General features: G+C 42.1%; 1 long non-coding RNA gene across 2 annotated transcripts in view; it reads left to right on the top strand.

The window, feature by feature from the left end:
• Nucleotides 1-13,097, top strand: part of LOC117816997 — a 37,725-nt gene that overhangs the window by 9,698 nt on the left and 14,930 nt on the right. The window lies entirely within an intron of this gene.

Raw genomic sequence — 13,097 nt, 5'->3', positions numbered from 1 at the left:
CCTCCAGGCTCGAGTTCCTGCTTCGGTAATGACTCCGTTCCCCTGTGGAATGTAGAACATTGTCTTTCCTCAAATGAGGGAAGCGCACAATCACACACAGACACACACATGCACACATACACACATATCCAGAAAAGCACACTTAAGCTTGCACTTCAATATGCATGAAACTCACAAGGTTGTAAACATACACAGACAAAATAGTGCACACTTGCTTGTAAGTACTGCACACATGCCCACACACAAACACACACACACAGTCTCCCCAGTCTCAGAAACATTGATTGGGCCTCCCTCTCAGGTTTGCTTGCCTCTCCCATGATCAATCAGGGAGTTTATAGACCACAATGTGTGGCAGCTTGCATTGCTCTTTCTCCCTCTTCGTTACTGATCAGAGAAAATCCCACTCTAAGCAAGCGCAATGCACATTCATACAATTTTAATGACTCTTAAATTAACCATCATATTTTTGCTCCACTCCTTCACCGACTAAATCGCTTAATATGCATCAACGCTGGCCTCACTTGTGGGTTCGCCGTGACATTTTTATAATTCCTTTGCACGGGCATTGTGTTTATTTATGAGCGTGTAGGCTTTTTTTGGCTGATAAATGGCACAATTAAACAGTGCTCAGACACTCGAGCAGGCGTTTCAGGCTGCTGACAGATTTTTAGTGTCCTCTTCCTTGGCTAACGATGAAAGTAAATAATGTCTTAACGAGGTTGCTGGAGCAGTTGTTTGAGGATTCATTTTATATTTTACATTTGCTTTGAGCAGCAGTGGTTGAACACAAAACAAAAGTAAGGTTCACAGCCTAGATTTTTTCCCTTTGAACATAATTTAGTAGCTTGCTAACAAATTCCTTTACAATTATTACCAAGGTTAAAAACAAAATTGAAATATTCTTAATTTTTATAGGACTGTGTTGGCAGAGAGCAGACCTGTTACATTATTAATGTTATTCTGCCTTACTGTTTCTCCAAATTCAACCACTCTTCTTCCTTATTTTTAGGCTTAAGGTGTCTTTTTCTTTCTTTTAAGTTGTGCACAACATAACTGGAGAGCACAGTCAAATCAAGCATGATACAGAGGTGTTCAGATGCTGTTCGCAGGTTGCCACGGAACTCAAACCCAACTTCCTGTATGCATAATTCAAGCACCCCTATTGGCTGCTGTGGGTTTAGTGATGAGAGAAACCTGACGCAATGCTCAGCAACAGTGTTTTACAGTATTGTTTTACAAACTATTGTAAGGCAGGGTTAGAACAAGGCAGAGTATTAGCCAGGCCCTGGGAGGAGGGGAGCTTTATGAGCCCTCTGAGGCTGGCTGGGGAGCGCCGGTGCTCCTGTGCAGTTAAGCAGCGGGCTCTGGCGCTACAAGCTGCCCCTACATTTACAGATTGCCCTTGGACGGAGGATGTGTGTGTGTGAGAGAGAGAAAGTGTGAGGCATGCATGCTCATGGGCTAATGAGTGCATGTGTTAATGCCTGTGTGTGTTTGTGTGTGCATGTGAGTGTGCACGGGCGAGATGTTGTTGGGTTGAGTCAGTCTCCAGAGGAAAGGAGAAGGACAAATGCTCCTTAAAAATAGCCCCTGGGCAGCTGGTGTACACAGTCTATCAGCAGTCCGTCCCTGGGGCCAAGGAGGGAGGGAGAGGAGAGGGGAGGATGGAGAGAAAGAGAGAGAGCGAGAGAGAGAGACAGAGGATGGATGTGAGAGAGAGAGTGAGAGAAATGTGGAAAAATAGGGTAGAATATGGTTGAATTGGACAGAGAGAATAGAAAAAATATTACATATAGGACTAAAAGTGATAACTCTCCCCTCAAGAAAGAGAGATGATAAAAAAAGAGGGAACCAAAAGTCAAAGAGAAAAAGGAGAACAAACTGAGATAGTCAGCGAAAGAGAGACGGCGAAAGATGGAGAGGGGCTCCCAGTCCCAGTTGTGAATGCTCTGGAGGTCATAGTGGAGGGATAAGGTTTTAGAGAGAGCCGCTTTGTCCCCAGACGTCTTCAGTTACTAATATACCAGCGTGTGTTTCTCTAAATCGCTCCCAGTCGGCAAGAGTAGAGATCCTTGAGACCCACTGAGACCCTTTATGGAAATAACTCTACCCCATTTGCTCTCAGTAACTTGCTCTATCATTTTCTGTGTGTGTGCATCTGAGGGGGTTTGTGTATATTTCAATTGCTCATTGAGCATTTGCGTGCACAGTTTTAATGGACATGCACGTAATGGATAGATGGTTTTTACAACTGTTCAATCTACTGGGAGCAACAAAATCATCAAGCTATTAGATATTTATGGCACTGCAACGCTCTGATTTTAAGGCTGCCGAATGTGTTTTTGTGATCTCAGGTATGGCATTACAACACACTCGAAAAATTTAGATTAAACCCAGACATGAGAGAGGAATCTCAGAAGAAATATCAGGTAGAATATAGTTAGCAGCATGCGACTGGGAAGGTTTGTGGGTGTATTTCAACTTTAAATGAGAAATAAAGAGCTGGAAGTTATTCGATGGTTGCCTGAAGGATCCCACACTCTCACCGTATCATCAACACACCAATTAGAGCCCCAGACTGGGAGAGGATCAATGTGATTCTGTGTGTGTGTGTGTGTGTGTGTGTGTGTGTGTGTGTGTGTGAGTGTGTGTGTGTGGGAGGTTGGTGAGTGTGCATGTATAGATGTATTTCGTTAGTTCCTCCACTGAGCTAATTGAGCTGTTTTTCCTCAACAGTTGGGAGCTCTTAGGCTGCGGACAGATGCCCTTGGGCACAAGGTGTGTGTGTGTGTATGTGTGTGTTTGCCACGGCTAGCATGTGTTTGACCCTGCCACTGTGATTGCGAGAGTTTGTCAGTGCATGCCAAAAGGAAAAACCTGTGTTATGTGTGTGTGTGTGTGTGTGTGTGTGTGTGTGTGTGTGTGTGTGTGTGTGTGTGTGTGTGTGTGTGTGTATGGCATGCAGGCCGTAGGTCTGTCAGTGGCGTATTTAGTGGTCTCCAGGCGTCATTAGTGCCCCGACTGTCACATCGAGCCGTCTAAGTTGAGCTCTTTATAAAGCTTTGTTTTGAATACTCCGGCCACATGTTCTCCGCTGCGACTGATGAGCCCTGAGCAAGTGCTGATGGAGTGTGTGTGTGTGCGTGTGTGTGCATGGAGGCTGGGTGCTGATGGAGCAGAGCCGTCCTGACAGAGATGTTACCCAGCAGCAGGATCCGGTGCCCCACCCCCTCCTCACACACACACAAACACACACACAGAAACACACTCTCTCACCTACACAAACAGTCTGGCTCTCAATGTCATCGTTGGGGTTATGTTTAACTTGAGAGACAAGGATATACTTTGTTTATGCCTCAGGAAGGACAGTTGACCATTCCTCACATACAGGAAATGCAGCGCACTGTAAAAGGCAACAAAAGTGACATTACACCTCAGCAGAGTTGGAAAGTAACCAAGTACGCTCTCTCAAGTGCTCTTTTTAAGTACTTGAGTTTCCATTTTATGGTACTTTTTACTTGATCTTTACTGCATTTTCAAGAAAAACATAACTGATAACATTTACTTTAACCCCATTTCGCAATTCAAGATTATGTGTTAAATATATAAATAGCAATTGCATACAACCTGACACTATCTGAAGTTAAAATGAGCCCACATTAAACAGCATGAAAGATCAGGGGCCTCTCTCAGTTGCTGAACTGTCCATCAGCATCTTAACCTCCTGTGCTGTAACTGTCCCATGTTTGTAAAGTGAGACTTCAGCCTAACAGGTTTGATATCAGAAAAACCAGACACACTTTGCACCCCACAACAAATCTTGTCATCTCTTAAGACCAGACTTTGCACCATCATTGCTATTTGGTCAAATTATTTCATTGAGAGAAAGACACAAACTAAACAAACTAAAAACAGAGATCTTTAAAACATATTGGGGTGGTTGTAGAAGAAGGCTGCGATGGATACCTATTCACACACATTAAAGCTACTTTCATATTTCATCACAACGTGATGACATCTCCAACAATCTACTTTTTAAAGCATATAAAAGCCCAAAGCTAGTGCCAAGATAAATACGCCTTTATGGATCACCAGATTGAATAATTCAGATTCAGCTTGTGCAAAAAAAAGTACAAACAAGAAGGGTAGAATTAAAGACAAAAATATTTTCAACCCTAATAAAAAACAGATTGTTAAAAAGATGCTTTGTAAGAGTAATAACAATCCAAAATACTCAGTATACAAAGTATATGTTCTACTTTTGACTAGAGCTGTCAGATTTAACACATCCATCGTAATAAGGTCAGATTTTTTTCCTCTTTTTTTTTTATGTGCTATTTTGTCCCATTTGGCACACGGTAGTTAAGCTGCCACATTGTCCTCCTGCTTCCTACTTGTATCATAATAGAAAAAAAAACACGACTGCACTTCCAAACTGCGCTTTGACTCAAAAAGAACGAACGGCTCGACAAATTCAAAGTAATTTTTACTTTGTGTCTAAACAGAATTTAAATATATCCAAAGAAGTAGTATAAGCTACCATTTATGAGCTAAGCATACAGGTGCAGCTAATCAGACTTACAAATGTCAGCGGAGCACTGTTTTGGATTGTCACAGACCTTTGGATGAAACTATATCAGGGAAGCTAAAATAAGACACTGGTTAGAGATGTTTTAGGGTTGTTAACATTAGCATATGAATACATAATTAATATAGACACCTTTAACACATTATTTATTTATTATTCATAAGACCAAGTTTGACCCCAACTTCCTCCTGTAATTTTGCCACATATCTGGCTGTACCAGTCAGGGGCGTGTCCAATGCAGATAATACGATAACTGAGGAGACATCACCCAGGTCACTGAACAGCAGGTTTTATTTCAAAAAGACTTGATGGAAATTTGAGAAAAACAAAGTTGTGTGCACATATAGTTGTGATGAACTCTCATTTCACCAAAGCACTACAAGTTTGAAGTACCATCTTTGGGTGACAATGCAAGGAAATACCAGTATTTCTAAATTGTGATTAATAGCGATTAATCATAGCCTATGATCAACTTGATACATTTTTTAAAATGATATTGACATTACTATTTCCTTTACATTGTTAATTTGGACTTAAACACAGTTTTTAAATGCAGATTAATTGAATTTTAAACATGAAATAAAAAATGTGATGAATTCTTATTAACTATTGAAATGCAGCAATTGATCGTGATTACAAAAATTGATCATTTGACAACCTTACTTTAGACTATCATTAGAATTTGATCAGTAGTGCAGTATTGTTTTTAGGGAGGGGACAACGTGGTGTGTTAAGTGTGCATGGAGAAAGAAAAGACAATTAAAAAGTGAGACCAAATCATGTTATGAGAAAAGTAATTGTTCTAGTTTTTTATTGACAAAAAATGCAACAAGAAGACACCTGACCATTTTATGACACCACCTTTTTTTTTTTAAACAGGCTAAAAAAAATTATTGAAGTTCATCCTCAGCATGGATATTTGCTGATCGAGAGAGTTTCTCAGAAAAAAAAAGTGTGTGCATGATCAACTTGAATTAACTAAAGTTCCCATTTTCAGCAAAATGAAGAAACATCACAGTGGCACCAACTCCCTTGTTTGTTTGTTTATTTACTTATTTATGATCATTTTTGGACAACAATGGATGTTCATGGCTTAGAGGAATACCAGGATTTAGCTGTACAGACAGCACTTGCAAAATATATTCATTGTTGTGTTTAGTTGTTTCTCTAAATTTGTGCAAAGATATAAAAAAAATAGCATAAACAAAAATACGAATACACAAGATCAATTCAAAATGCTGCTTGTAACATTTGATACATCAGTAGTAATGACTCAGTTTGTCATTATAGTATACCAAATAAAGATCGTTCTGCATGAGGAGTTCTAACTGAGTTCTTTAGTATGTTTTTACTTTTCATGCAGGACTCAGAGTTTGGATGTTTTATTTCTATTCTGTTAGTTTGCTACTTTTACCTATGTACATCCCCTAAATACATCTTCTACTTCTGCATTGTGATGTGAATTTCTATATGACAGGCTGTTTGGAATTAAAGCTCTCACTCATGTTTTGATGTCTGCAGTAATATGTAAGAGATACAAGCACCCGAGGAATCAACAAGTATTCAAAGTTGTTTGAAAAAAATAACTTCCCCGCAGCATCTAGCTGGTGCTGGTCGTCTCTCTTCACCACGGCAGCTGCCTCTGATGGTTATCTCTCATTCATTTTTCAAACACACACACACACGCACATGCTCAGACCCAGGCACATTTGCACACACACACACCCACTCCTGCAGCTCACAGCTTCCACAGTTGCACACGTTCACACACTGTAACACGCTTGTTCTTTTCCCCCCCTTCTCTCTTTTTGTGACAACACAACTTCCAGCTAAACTTCCAGCAGAAGTGCGCCACTCTCAGTCCTTCAGCGGGAGTCTCTACTTTGAGCTACTCTGGAATACAGTCTAACTTTCTAGTACAAGACTAGTCATTGAGTCTCTCTCCTGGGACCCCCTGCTATATAACTTATACTCACTTTACAGGACTTCCATATCAGTGGAAGGCATCTCTCTGTGAGCGCACAAGCAGGAGTTGGGATAAAGCTATTTGATGTTTTGTTGCAATCGTATCTGAAGTAATGGATACTGTGTGAAAGGCTATGGCTGCGTGAGTGAAGTGACAAAGTTAGTTTGGGCCTTACAGATCTTTAAACCCCCCTGGATCACTCAAACTGCCCCCTTTTGCACTCACCGCTTCACTGATTGTGTGTGTTTGTGTGTGTGAGTGTGTGTGTCTGATGATTGGTACCTGGGCTAACAGAGCGGAGTCCCTCAGGTCCTTCTGTGGAGGTTCTCAGGTCTGGTCAGTTAACCTCCATCTCTCTCTTTGATCGCTGTGGCTTAGACAACCCTCAGGGAAAAGACAACACACTCAAACCTCAGCAAGACCTCTTTTTAGCACACACACACACACACACACACACACACACACACACACACACACACACACACACACACACACACACACACACACACACACACACACACATTTATCCACAGCAGACAAATAGATTGACACAAAGGAACACAAGAAACTTTGCGCATATGCCAATGGGTGCGCCCCCCTCATCCAAGCACCCACACACTTCACCACACAGTCTGACCAAGGGGTAATGCTATACAGCCAGTGTCAGCAAGAGCAGGGTACTTAAGGTGCTATTACACTCCCATTACCTCTACTCTCATGTGCAATCAGGGAGAGGTGATGGCCTGCGCTCTGGCAACACACACCCTGTTTCCCCTTCTGACAGCACTGCGGACAGGAGCCCGAGGCAGCGGGGTCCGGGATCGTAAGACGAGGAGATTAAATCTGAAGGGTGTGTGTCGTTTTAGGTGTGGAGAGGAGAAGGAACACACAAGGTAGCTTGGAGGCTAACAGGGAGACAAGCTGATACCCCTCTATGCAGATGATGACGATGTGTTTGTGAGGGTTTTTTAATGAACGTACAAAAAGAAAACATCTTCCCCTTCCACCCTATTTTCTACCTCTGTATTTTGTGCCCCCCCCCCCCCCCCCCCCCCCTCTCTCTCTCAGCTGGCCCTAGATACTTCTGCTCTTCCCCCAGCTCCTCTGGGACCTCTTCTCTGTGTCGTTAATCAGAGCTTCTCAGCTCAGCTCCTCTCCCTCTCCTTCTTTCTCCCCCTTTTTCTTTCTTTTCCAACCAACACACACATGCACCCTCACACATACACACTTGCTCATGAACACACTCACACACACTGTCTCTCTCTCTCTCACACACACACACACACACACACACACACACACACACACACACACACACACACACACACACGTATACTCAGTCTTACAGTCTCTCTACCCCCTCCTCCCCCATGCATCCTCAGCCCCATCCATCATAAAACAGCAGAGGGAAGGTGGGGTTGTGCGTAAGTGTAAGTGTAAGGGTGTGAAAGTGTGTTCGTCAGGTTCTGTGTGTGTGTAAATGTCTGTGTGTCACGTATGTGTGTGCTATAGGCTCACGTCCCTGTGTCTCCTCAGCAAAAATGAATTGAGACTTTACAAGAAGAAAGCAATTAGGCCAGGGCTTTGCCCTATCATTCACTGGCTAATGTATCAGAGGCAGAGTGAATATTATTAACGAATGGGGAGGGTTCGACTCTGTGGGTTTTACAGCCAGGAGGTAGGACAAGAAAAGACTAATGATTGTGATGGAGTAACCCCGAGTTGAAGGGTTTTAATCACTTGTAGGCTTTGTGGCTTCACAGTTGACACGCTCTTTATGATAACTGCATGGCTTCCAGCTCTTAGTGTCTGCCATCCACTGAACACTGGTAGGAGAGAATCAAATGAGCCATTATCGAACATGGATGAGGATGGCTGGGTACAATGTAACAAGATTCCTCATTCATCAAGGAGGTGTAAGCGAGGGCCGCGAGGCAGAGGCAGCAGAGAAAACAAATCGCGGGTCAGAAAGATGACGAACAGAGGACAAAGAGACGAATTGTGAGGAAGAGGGAGAAGGTGCAGAGACAGAAGTGCAAAGAGGTGACCGAGGTGGAGCATTGATGGACAGTGTCAAGGAGGAGCAGACAGAGGAGAGAAGAGGTGAAGGAGCAGTGTTGGGTCAGTGATGCGTAGAGACAAACCATTTGCACCTCAGCAGCAACTGAGCAGAGTGCCCTCGACTTGTATGTGTGCGTGAGAGGGAAAGTGTGTGTGACGGGTCGAGGGAAACTGGGTTCAGATCTAGGATAGGTCACGCTGTAATGGTGGATTTTTTTTTCTTAACAGCATTTTTTGTTCCACATCTCGACAGAGCTCTTAAATGTCATGCATTTAAAAAGTTAGGTCTCTGCGGGTCAAGCTGACATTGATGTGTGTGCTTTTATTCAAACAGGAACCTTCCTCTTTGTGATTTAAAGTAACATTTCATGCTCTCTGGTTACAGTTGTTGACATCACTCAGCTCTTAACAGCAAATGTGATATGATAACTCAATCAGGCAAGACGCTAAATATTGAGATAAGCGCATAGTGACCCTGAAGAAAAATATGAGGCCAATCTGTTCCAGCCTGTTTCTGCGTTACAGTCACAATTACAGGAGATTACAGCTAAATCACTTCCACATGGGCTCAATGAAATCTTTACAATCCCTCCCACAATACACCATGAGGTGACTTTGTCTGGACTTACCCCAACAGAACAGACGTGAAGAGGAGAGGAGGTGAAGGAAGTAAAGGAGAGAAAGCCAAAGAGATTTGAGGAATAGGTCGAGGAATTTTTTTTGCAAAGAGCTTATTTTTTTTTAACCATCATGCAACCATCATTTTCTCTCCCAAGAATTTCTGTTCCAAAATCTGTCAAATGAGAAACAAATGTTGTGGGTGAGACCGCACGAGAATAAAAAACATTCTTGTTGTTTCACAATCCACCACCAGAAAAGAGCTAGCTCAGAGGAGGAATAAAAGAATGAGCAAGCAAAGACAGAAATCAAAATCAGCTTCAACATCACAGAAAGCAGAGGAATACTTGAAGACAGATATGTAGAAATATAGTTGCAGGCGTTTCTGAGAGAGAGAGAGGCATAGTAGGGGACTGTGTAACAATTATTAACAAGTATAAGAAGTGTGGAGGAACATTTTTGTCTATAATCCTAAAAGGGAAACTCATAATTTCGGATGAGTAGGAGAGGTCTTTTAAGTTGAACTTATTCCAGAATGTTAACTTATTTGTTCTCAAAGTGGAGCTTTACATCCTGATCACAAATACAAATCAGTGAAGAAGGCTAGGCTCAGTAGCTAACTCCAAAACCATTCATGTGTCTCCCCATCTGTAGGGCTTCCAGTTGAACATCGATGTTTTGAATGACATAGTTTACCTGCTAATACTTAGCATTCGTGAAATGGCTTTTTTTTGTTTTGTTAAATACTGACATGTTAGCTAATTTCAGGAAGCTGCGCACATACAGCCGCCATCTTGGTGGTTTATAGAAATGCCTAACTGGCTTTTCTTTCATCATTGTATCAAAACGGCCCCAGACTCTACTTCTATTACTTTCAATGGAAATCTATCTGATCAGGAGGGAGATGATGGCAAATAGAACATTAGCTTACAGATTGTCCTGCCTATGAAAATTGTGGCTGAGATGAGAGGAAAGATGGAGGACACATGTAAGTCTGCAGAGAGTTTCACTCACCTGCGATGGGCGGACTTAATATGTCATGGAGTTCTACATGCTTGTTTTACTGAAACCAGGGGGACATGCATTCTGCGTGCTACGTGCTTAAATGTGAACAGTTGACAGACACGATCTGGGCCCGAATGCACATCCAGCCATTAGAGATGAAAACGGGCCGTTTGTACTAATGGTGAAAAAAAAATTGATTAGCGGTATGCATGAGCCAGGTTAACGCCCCAACAAAGCATTACATTTAATGGTGGTAGACCCCACCATTACAGGTGCTAACGGCAGGATTACTGCACCTGTTAGGCTGTTTAAAAGGAACCCCGGCTACCAAAACGTATTTTCCTATATGATAAATGTTTGTATCAGCTATTTAAAAATGATAATAATATCTCTCAAAATATCTTAGTTTGTATAAAACTGAAAAAAATATTTTCACTCGTAGGCCGCCATTGTTCTTTTGCATGTCAGCTGACGCATGTGATTCCTGGGTGCTCTGTGAAGGCTCTGATGAACTTATGTTACATTTTGGATCAGAATGTCTGTACAGTGGCTGACTACCCTAGCTGAAAAAGTCATCATCTGAGAGGAAAAGATCCAGAGACTGACTGTCCTCCTGAAACTGTTTTTTCAGCTAATTTTCACAATTAGCAGCATAAACGTGGTCTTGAGTAATAAGTTTAAGCATCAGCTGGCCACTGTACCACTCCATCAGATGTGTGTTTTTCCATCTGAGTTGCGACATCACTCTTATTTGGAGAACAATGTACACTTACGGACTGCTGTGTTGACTGATCCGGGGACTCGTCGTCAGCTTCCTCCGTGATCGTGGTAGTGGTCGTGGTCTATGTCGTGGTCATAATCGTGCCAGATGGTTCGCCATCAGAGTCTACATCAGCTGGTGCGGGATGTTGACATCCCCGCAGGAGCACATCCAGCGTCTCCTGCCTGTGGCTTTTCCTCGAGCAGACTTCACTCTTTTCCCGTGGGCGTTTTGTCTGTTTATGAACGAAAACTGACGGCACAGCATTTGGCTTCAGTCTCCGTTAATAACTAGCAGCACCTGTGAGCTCTTTCACCAGCGTGGGTCGGCTAAATGCATCAAATGCATCTGGAGTGAAGTGGCAAGAACATAGCCGTGGGTCCTTCGGAAGTTGTGTATGTCCACAAGCAATTTCCCACTCCTTTCTTCTCTTTTTGTCTCTTGGAAAGCTGTGTAGACTTACACCAGTCCCCTTGTTTCCCTTTGACTGGAAATTACACCCAAACGCAGCACAGGTTGGCATTATTATGGTTTTCGCGTTCCTGAAAGCCAGCGAGTAAACGCGGCGAAAACCAGAGACTCGGCAAGACGCAACCATTACACGTCATCAACCCAGCTTGGGTTGCACTAGTAAAACAATGGCTGCGCTTGTAGGTTAGAATATGTGTTATAAATTTCGCTCTTTAAATAAATAACAATTCTTCATGTCTATTTAACAAAGCATTCTAGTATGAGACAAACATAAAGGATGGCGGACATCGTGCTTATGCGTTACCTTTTAAGACAAAATATGTGAAGACAATGGATATTTAGGAATCGAATCCTTAGGAAAAGTATGACAATGTCGAAAAATACAGCAAATCTATATTTAGGAGACACAACATCATTCTTAGGTAACCTACCAGCAATACCGTGAAGTGAATCCTTCCCAAACAACTCTCTTAACAAGTCCTCATCCTTCAATGGGGGGACATGTAGTCCTCAACCTGGACCTTGCTGGTGGCGGTGCTTGTTGAGCAAAGCCGCTTTCATGTTGCATATTTCATTTTTTAGGTCTTCTACTGTGTGCTCAGAAACACCACACGCATTTACCTGGTTCAAGATCTTCAGCCAAACTTTCCCTTTCTCCTTGTTTGTTATCTTTGATGATTGTCTTGCTGATAATAGCTGTTTGTTCATTCTATAATCTTGTAATAAAATGTCCATTTCTTCTGCTGAAATTAGTTTTTTCTTGATCTTCTCTCAGTCACACTGGTACCGCTCGCCATGTTTATTGTTGTTATGCATAGTAGGCATGCGCAATTCAAATTTGTTGGATAGGGGTTTTCCAGGAGGTTCCCTGGAAATATGAAGTTCTGCACCAGCCTCGCTTTCATGGCACAATTAGTTAATTGGCCATCTATTCACAGTCGTGCATGCGGCTAACGCTACGGCCAAATGGACCGTTCCATAATGGTACGTTAAGACTAATGGTCCCGTTTGTGTAATGGCTGGACGGGCCCTGGTTGTGTTTGTTCAAGGACCAAAGTTTAGTTTACATATAAATGTGCAATTGTTTAAGAAATGCGTCATTTTTACGCCAACAGTTTTTTTTTAAGCTCTGTAAATTTAATCTACAAACTAAAAACATGAACATCGTTTCAGCTCAGTGGAACCAAACCAGAGTGCAGTGATTAAACACATTAATCCTGCACTTCACCTTTTAATGAGAATTTATTTTTCTTCAGTTATTTAGATATCCTGATATATCGTTACATCATTTTTTTGCAATGTATCGATTATTGCTGTATCGCATTATCGTGATATTATCATTATCGTGGGTCGTGTATCGTATCATATCGTGAGTCACCCAACGATTCCCACCCCTACTTGGCACTCACAGGCAATTTGAAAGCCATCATTCAATCAAAGTAGTAACACAAGGATTTAGCATTTTACCCATAAAACATCCTAACATTAAAGCTTGACAGTTTAAATAATCATCTGCATCTGAGTGGCAGAACCAGAGATGCTGTCTTTACATACCATGTAGTTAACTGTTATAAACCTATGGTCTTTACATTTTATGTCACGCCACTCTAACTCATTTTTTGAGC

The sequence above is a fragment of the Notolabrus celidotus genome, chromosome 8 (assembly GCF_009762535.1).
Source record: "Notolabrus celidotus isolate fNotCel1 chromosome 8, fNotCel1.pri, whole genome shotgun sequence".
Taxonomy (NCBI): Eukaryota; Metazoa; Chordata; class Actinopteri; order Labriformes; family Labridae; genus Notolabrus; species Notolabrus celidotus.
Note: the sequence above shows the minus strand (reverse complement) of the source record. Positions and strands in the feature narration are given on the sequence as shown.